The sequence below is a fragment of the Felis catus genome, chromosome A2 (genome assembly GCF_018350175.1).
Source record: "Felis catus isolate Fca126 chromosome A2, F.catus_Fca126_mat1.0, whole genome shotgun sequence".
Lineage (NCBI taxonomy): Eukaryota > Metazoa > Chordata > Mammalia > Carnivora > Felidae > Felis > Felis catus.
In genome coordinates this window covers 104,618,708-104,627,381 of record NC_058369.1, presented here as the reverse complement: position 1 = coordinate 104,627,381, position 8,674 = coordinate 104,618,708, and positions in this window count along the sequence as shown.

The following is an 8,674-nucleotide window of genomic DNA, read 5'->3' as shown; positions in this document are numbered from 1 at the left end:
TCACTTTTCTACTTTCAAGATTCTAGTGATTTTTGGCATTTCTTTTTCCTTTTTGTATTTGGTTTAACAAAGTTTATTCAAACTGTTTCTAAAAATGTCATTACTAAGTCTTTAGCCTGATAATTAAATTGGCGTCTTAACACCAAAATTGTAACTAAATGTTGCTTGTATAAACAGCAAGATTATAACCAAACACAAATCCGTATTTCCAATATCGGGGAAAATTTTTAACATTTCTGTGAGCCAATTTATCCTCACATTTTGATGCCTTGTGGCTATTTATCCTCTGTGTGGTTTACTCTGTTCTTTTCATTTCCAGCCATGGTGGACCCCGTATTATCACAGTGGACCCCAGGATAATATTTGCAGAATTCCTGGCATGAAATAGCTATTCAGTCAAGGTTGATTTCCTTTCTTCCTTTTTCATTCCCTCTGCTCAGAGCTACCATACCTGTCAATGGTTTTAGGGCAAGATTTGTTCCCTATACCAGGGTCTTAGCCTCACTCTCTGCTCATGACTTTTCACAATTTCCACTTGAAATATTGCCTTTATGTTTTTAACAGAAATCTGTTCTTTCAATATACTCCATAAATCACAGAATGATTTGCTGTATCTGTGTGGCTGACCCAGAAGGTTGTCTTTATTGAAATTGAGGGTGCTTGTTCCTATCCAATGGGTGGGGATTGGATCTGTGTGGGGATGAAACAGGTGTGGGTGTTTTGTTCTAATCCCTTCAACTCAAAGAACCAACTTCATGGCTGAGGTCAAGCTGAGAATAGATCCCTCCCCACTGGGCAAAGACCTAGCTACCAGGACACTTTCTGTCTGGCATCATTAAAGCCCACACCTGACAGCAGAAGCCCACGGGTGTCCTTTTTCCACCTCATGCCCCCTGTGGTGTGTGCAGGCTAACTATCACACTTAATCACTGCAGGAAATCTGACACACGGAGACAAGGATCTTTATTTTGTAGAGGGAAACCCACATTCTCAAAGAGATTAGCTGAGTCTTCCCAAGGTCATATGGCTAGTGAGTGAAGGAGGAAGCTCCCCACGCCGGCTGACTGTCCAGTCCCTATGCTCAGTGCACATTTCTGTACCTGCAATGCCTGGCATGTGGCCGCAGACGTTGCTCTACAAGGTACAGGCTGCAGACGAGCTGCACCAGCACCTCCAGGAACCCGTCAGCAATACAGATGCTCAGGCACCACCGCACAATATGAACCAGAATCTTCATTTACACTAAGATCCCCAGGTGACTTCTATGCACATGGAAGTTTGAGAGGCACAGAGACAGGGCTTCATATGTGGTTACTAAATAAAGTCATAAAGAGAATGAAGAACTTCTTAAAATATGTGGGATAGGTCAAGAAGTTATGGTATCAGTCACATAGGAGATCGAGAAGACACCAGAGGGAATGGATGGAAGGCAATGTACAAAGGACAGCAGAGAAGAATTTCTCTGCAGTAAGTATCACACTGAATGGGCTCAGTATGAGTACTCAATAGGACACAGGGAAAAACAACATCAATTCATACCTATAAATGAAAGACACACTTCAGAACACTTAGGATAAGGAAAAAACTCACAAAACTTCCAGGGAGAAGAAACAGATTTACCAGGGAATGAGAAGCAGAGATACAAGTTGCAAGAAGAAAATGGAATGATAAAAATAAAAGTCTGAGGGAAAATATACTCGAACCCAGAATTTCACACCCAGTGAATTATTCAAAGATGAGCAAAGAACATTGATTCAGTCAGGATTCTTAGTGGCAGATCACAGAACTGTCTCCCTCAAATTCAAGCAGAAAGGGACATGTTATAGGCTCTTGGGTAGCTCACAGAACCCCTGGAAGGGCAGAGAACCAGGCCAGTGGGACACACAGCCAGGAACAAGGCAGCCAGAGGCAGAACACTGACTTAGATCTTGGGGTGGAGCTGTGGACAGGATCCTGGAGACACCATTCCAAGCAATCCCTCACTCCTCCCACCACACTGTCCTTTGAAAGCTGGCTCCCACTCTGCTTTTAGGTTAATCTTTCAGCCCTGGGGACTAAGAGGCCTTCAGAAGTCCTCCATTCAGTGCCACCTGCTGGCAGGTAGGACTGGGTGGCTGCCAGCAGGGAATCACATGTCAGCTGGCTTTACGAGGGAGGAGCAATCTGTTCCAGCACTACTTGGACGCAAAAAGAGCTGTTCTACAGCATGCCAGATTTTCAAGGAGCTGGGGAAGCCCACAGAATGCCAGTTTACTGCAGGGTCAGGATTGTGCCGTTTATCTAACAGCAGGCACAAGAGTAATCATTTTCTCAGCATTAAGGGTAAGATTTTCTGAAGAATACCTCCTGCATAAAAAGATGCAGGAAACATATATGTGTAGAAAACTCAGTGGTAGGAATTGAGTCAAAATTCATAGCCTCTGGGTTTTGGTACCAACCTAAGAGGTTACTGGAAAATAAACAGTAGATTCCTTAGACTCTTTATTTCAGATTACCTTTTAAGCCTTGAAGATTCTCTTTTCCTTCTATAATACAATTTCAATTGTAATAACTTTTTTAAACAAAAATAACTTTATATTTTGGGAATATATTAATAGAATATCTGTGCATTTGCATTTCCATGATGATTAGTGATGTTAAACATCTAATATACAAATTTTTAAAGCTCTTAATTTATTTTGCCAATCACTCTCCAGAAATATTTTCACAACTAAAGCTCTTAACAATAGTGGCTTCTTTGCCCTCTCCACCACCCGTGGGAAATTTTTATCATATAACTTTTGAACAGCACTGATCACATACAAGAGAAATGTTGCTGTAAGCTCCTTTGATTGCAGTTATACGGTGCTACATTTCTTCAGTATTACACATGGATTTAGCAGGCTTTGGCACTAAAAATATACTTATTGAATTGAAAGCCAGATTTTCAAACAAAGAATGATCTTTAGAAAGATTACATGGGATGAAATACCTGATTTGACTCTTTTAATCTGCATTTTTTCTGCCTCTCCTAACCCTGCGCCTCTAATTCGCAAGTATTCCTGTGGTTTCCCATCTCCCTGCAGACTCCTTGATGACAGTTAAGTTTACTTGTTGAATCCCTAGTTCATTTCACTTTCCTTCTATTGACATAGTCAGTAAACAGCACTTATCCTTTTATAAATAAGAAAGGAGAGGAGAGCCGGAAAGTATACTCTTCCTAAGTGAGGAAGCTCACATGTCTCGAATGATGGCCCAAGAACTCATGGACATGTTGTGCTGCACCCTTTCATCACAAGTAATACTTCCCTTTCTCTATCCTATTAACTTTCAGGTGTCAAATCTAGTAGTCAATCTTCTGTTAATATCATGCCCTTCAGTTAGGAGGTGGACGCAGCCAAGTAGCTTCTGCTCATGCTTTGTGCCTTGAATCTCAGATTTAGTGACTCTCGCTTTATCTGTGAATTTTGACAAAACAATTGACAGAAAGAAGAACTTCTAGTTTAGACCTTATCTGACAAAATTCCCTGTCTTGTGTGGCAACTGCGTGAAGATTTCCTTCTCACTGAACCTTGTACCCCACCCTGACTTTTTGTGCCTTTCTAAACAAAACAAGGAAGAGACATTTGGTTTCTTTCTTAGAAATATAAAATAGATAAAATAGAAACACATATATTCTACTAGAACACATAGGAAGCCACAAAATGGCTCAGCCTTTACACATGCTTTAAAAAATGCATATATAGGGGCGCCTGGGTGGCGCAGTCGGTTAAGCGTCCGACTTCAGCTCAGGTCATGATCTCGCGGTCCATGAGTTCGAGCCCCGCGTCGGGCTCTGGGCTGATGGCTCAGAGCCTGGAGCCTGCTTCTGATTCTGTGTCTTCCTCTCTCTCTGCCCCTCCCCCGTTCATGCTCTGTCTCGGTCTCAAAAATAAATAAAACGTTAAAAAAAATTAAAAAAAATGCATATATATGTGTATATATATGTATATATACACACACATACATACATACATATAAACAATCATTATATTTGGGGGGGGCATTTAAAGAAAAATCACCACCCACCTTTCCAGAGTGAAGAAAAGGAATACATAGCTCATATAAGTGGAATCATGCAGTATTTGTCTTTCTATGACTGGCTCATTTCACTTGGCATGTCTTCAAGGTTCACTAATGTTGTCACATATTGCAAAAATTTCCTTTTATTAAAAGGCTGAATTCCATGGTATGTATGAATCACCTTTTCTTTATCCATTCATCTATCTATGGACATTATTTGTTTCCACACGTGGCTGTTGTGAATGATACTACAAATGGCAAACAAGTATGTGGGGAAAAAATGCTCATTGTCACTAATCATTAGGGAAATTCAAATCAAACAAAACGAGATATCACCTCATATCTGTCAGGATAATTAATATAGAAAAGGGAGGCAGCAGGTGTTGGTGAGAATGTGGATAAACTGAAACATTTGCACACTGCCTGTAGGGTTGTAAAATGGTGCAACTACTAAGGAAAACAATACGGAAGTTCCACAAAAAGTTAAAAAATAGAACTACCTATGATCCTTCAATCCCACTTCTGTGCATTTATCCAAAAGAATTGAAACCAGGATCTCAAACACATAATAGCACTCCCATGTTTAGAGGTGCATCTTAAGATATGAAGAGATGAGATGAGGTCAGCCAGAGGCCCAGGAAAAGTAAAAGTCTCACGCACAAGAGTGTCTGCAGTTTGATACTGTCTACTGGTTAAGCAAAGAATGAAGTAAGCAGAGGCTAAAGCATTGATGTGTGTACAGGGGCTTCTGTATCACATTATGGAACTTGGCTTCTGTAACACATTATGGAACTTGGCTTTTGTAACATAAGGCTGGGTGTTCACCAAAGCCATTTCAAAAGTACATGAAGGAATTAAGATGGTGGAGTATATGGGGACTCTGAGCTTATCTCATCCCCGAAACACAGCTAGATCAAAATCAAACCCTTTTGAACACCTTGGAAATTGATCTGAGGATTAACACAACAATCTGCACAATTTGACTGAGATATCTTGGCAGGTATACAGTGCAGAGAGGTGAATTGGGGGAGAGAAAAGCCACGGTGCCAGGGAGGGTAGGAAGTTGTTTCCGTGGAGAGAGGATGGAGAGAGAAAGAGAAAGGGGGAGAGAGTGCAGAGTGTTGGGATCATGCAAGAAAATACTCCCCCTGAAAGTAGCTGGAGCGAAAGAAAGAGAGAAGGAGTGAAAACACTCACAGGCGACTAGACAAGAAATCTGTTCCCCAAAACCATAGAGGGGGGGAAAAGGAGAGGGTTTCAATACCACCAGTTGTTTTTTTAATTTTTTTTAACGTTTATTTATTTTCGAGACAGAGAGAGACAGAGCATGAACGGGGGAGGGTCAGAGAGAGAGGGAGACACAGAATCTGAAACAGGCCCCGGGCTCTGAGCTGCCAGCACAGAGCCCGACGCGGGGCTCGAACTCACAGACTGTGAGATCATGACCCGAGCTGAAGTCAGACGCTCAACCGACTGAGCCACCCAGGCGCCCCTCTGCCAGTTTTTTATAATAAACAGCAGAAAGCAGAGTCTGAGTTTCAGAGCTCAGTGCCTGGCAGTGCTCCAGTAAGGAAGAAGGACAAATCCCCAATCCCCGGGAGTGGGCAGCAGCGCTGTCTGAGGGGCCCCTGTGCAGCAAGGGGAGAAGAGGTATTCCTGCTTGGAGTGTATTTGATAGAGACAATACGACATCTCCCAAGGCAAAAGCCCCAGTGGGCCACAGAGAGCTGCCAAGTTTACTGGTATAGGAACAAAGATATCGACTGAGGGCAAGCAAACCCTGGCGCCTGCTGTGTGCTGTGATTTACCATAAACTCTGAGTCTCTGTCTCTGTGTGGTCACACAAGTGTTTTTTGGGGAAAATTGGCACTTGGCCTTTGCTTGTCGAGACCCTTCTCCCAGAGGATCAGCATGGGTCTGAGCCTTGGGGATCTCTGAATTGTCGATTTTAGAAGGGGAAGTAAAACTTCCAAACTCATTCTATGAGGCTAGCATTACCTTGATTCCAAAACCAGTCAAAGACCCCCCAAAGGACAATTATAGACCAATTCCCCTAATGAAATTGGATGTGAAAATTCTCAAGTAGATACTAGCAAATCGAATACAACAATACATTAAAAGCATTATTCACTGTGCTCAAGTGGAACTTATTCCTGGGATGCAGGGTGGTTCAATACCTGCAAATCAATCAACATGATACACCACACTAATAAAAGAAAGCCTAAGAACCACATGATCCTCTCAATAAATGAAGAAAAAGCTTTGACAAAATACAGCATCCTTTCTTGATAAAAACCCTCAAGAAAGTAGGGATAGAAGGAACATATCTCAACATTATAAGGGCCATACATGCAAGCCCCATAGTTAATATAGGGAAAAACTGAAAGCTTTCCCTCTAATGTCAGGAAGACAACAGGGATGTCCACTTTCACCATTATTATTTAACATTATACTGGAACTCCTAGCTTCAGCAATCAGACAAAAAAGAAAGAAGAAAGAAAGAAAAAAGAAAGAAAGAAAGAAAGAAAGAAAGAAAGAAAGAAAGAAAGAAAGAAAGAAAGAAAGAAAGAAAAAGGCATTCAAATTGGCAAGGAAAAAGTCAAACTTCCACTCTTTGCAGACAACATGATACTCTATGTGGACAACCCAAAAGACTCCACCAAAAAATTTCCAGAACTGATAAATTAACTCAGCAAAGTCGCAGAATATAAAATCAATGTACAGGAATCAGTTGCATTTCTACACACCAATGATGAAGCATTAGAAAGAGAAATCAAGAAATGTATCCCATTTACATTTGTGCCAAAAACTATAAAATACGTGGGAATAAACCTAATCAAAGAGGTAAAAGATCTGTGCAATGAAAATTATAGAACGCTTATGAAAGAACCTGAAGAAGAGACAGAGAAATGGAAAACATTCGATGCTCATGGATTGGAAGAACAAATATTGTTAAAATGTCGATACTATCCAAAGGAATCTAAACATTCAATGAAATTGCCCTCAAAATAATATCAGCATTTTTCACAGAGCTAGAACAAACAATTGTAAAATTTATATGGAACCAGAAAGACCCCCCAATAGCCCAAGTAATATTGAAGAAGAAAACAAAAGCTGGAGGCATCACAATTCTGGACTTCAAACTGTATTACAAAGCTATAATGATCAAGACAGTGATTGTAAGGGCACAAATACAGACACACAGATCAATGGAACAGAATAGAGAACCCAGAAACGGACCCAAAAATGTTTGGCCAACTAATCTTTGACAAAGCAGGTAAGAATATCCAATGGAAAAAAGGCAGTCTCTTCAACAAATGGTGCTGGGAAAACTGGACAGTGACATGCAGAAGAATGAACCACTTTCTTACACCATATACAAAATTAAAAATAGATGAATGACCTAAATATAAGACAGGAAACCACCAAAATCCTAGAGGAGAAAACAGGAAGCAACCTCTTTGACTTTGGCTGCAGCAACTTCTTACTAGACATGTCTCTGGAGGCAAGGGAAACAAAAGCAAAAATGAATTATTGGGATTTCATCAAGACAAAAGTCTTCTGCACAGTGAAGGAAACAATCAACAAATCTAAAAGGCAGAATGGGAGAAGACATTTGCAAATGACATAGTGGATAAAAGGTTAGTATCTAAAATCTGTATGGAACTTACCAAACTCAATCCCCACCCCAAAATATAACCCAGTGAAGAAATGGGCAAAAGACATGAACATGAACAGATGCTTTTCCAAAGAAGTCATGTGGCTAAGAGACACATGAAATGATGCTCAATATCACTCATCATCAGGGAAATGCAAATCAAAACCACAATGAGACACCACCTCATATCTATCAGATCGGCTAAAATTAACAACCTAGGAAACAAGAGATGTTGGCAAGGATGTGGAGAAAGGAGAACACTTTTGCACTGTTGGTGGGAATGCAAACTGCTATAGCCACTCTGGAAAACAGTGTTGAGTTTCCCCAAAAAGTTAAAAATAGAACTACCCTACAACACGCAATTGCACTACTAGGTGTTTATCCAAAGGAAACAATGCTGATTCTGAGGGGCAATGCACCCCAATGTTTATAGAAGCTCTATCTATAATAGCCAAATTATGGAAAGATGCCAAATATCCATAACTGATGAATGGATAAAGAAGATTTGGTATATTATTCAGTGATCAAAAAGAATGAAATCTTGTCATTTGCAACAATGTGGATGATACTAGAGTATATTAGGCTAAGTGAAATAAAACAGTCAGTGGAAAACAAATATCAAATGATTTCACTTATATGGACTATAAGAAACAAAATAGATGAACATATGGAAAAGGAAGAAAAAATAAAATAAGATAAAAACATAGAGGGAGGTAAACCATGAGAAGCTCTTTTTTTTTAGTTTTTTTAACATTTATTTATTTTTGAGAGACAGAGAGAGACAGAGCATGAGCAGGGGAGGGGCAGAGAGAGAGGGAGACACAGAATCTGAAGCAGGCTCCAAGCTGTCAGCACAGAGCCTGATGCGGGGCTCAAACTCACAAACAGCAAGTTTATGACCTGAGCCAAAGTCAGACACTTAACCGACTGAGCCACCCAGGCGCTCCATGAGGGACTCTTAAAGCAGAGAACAGG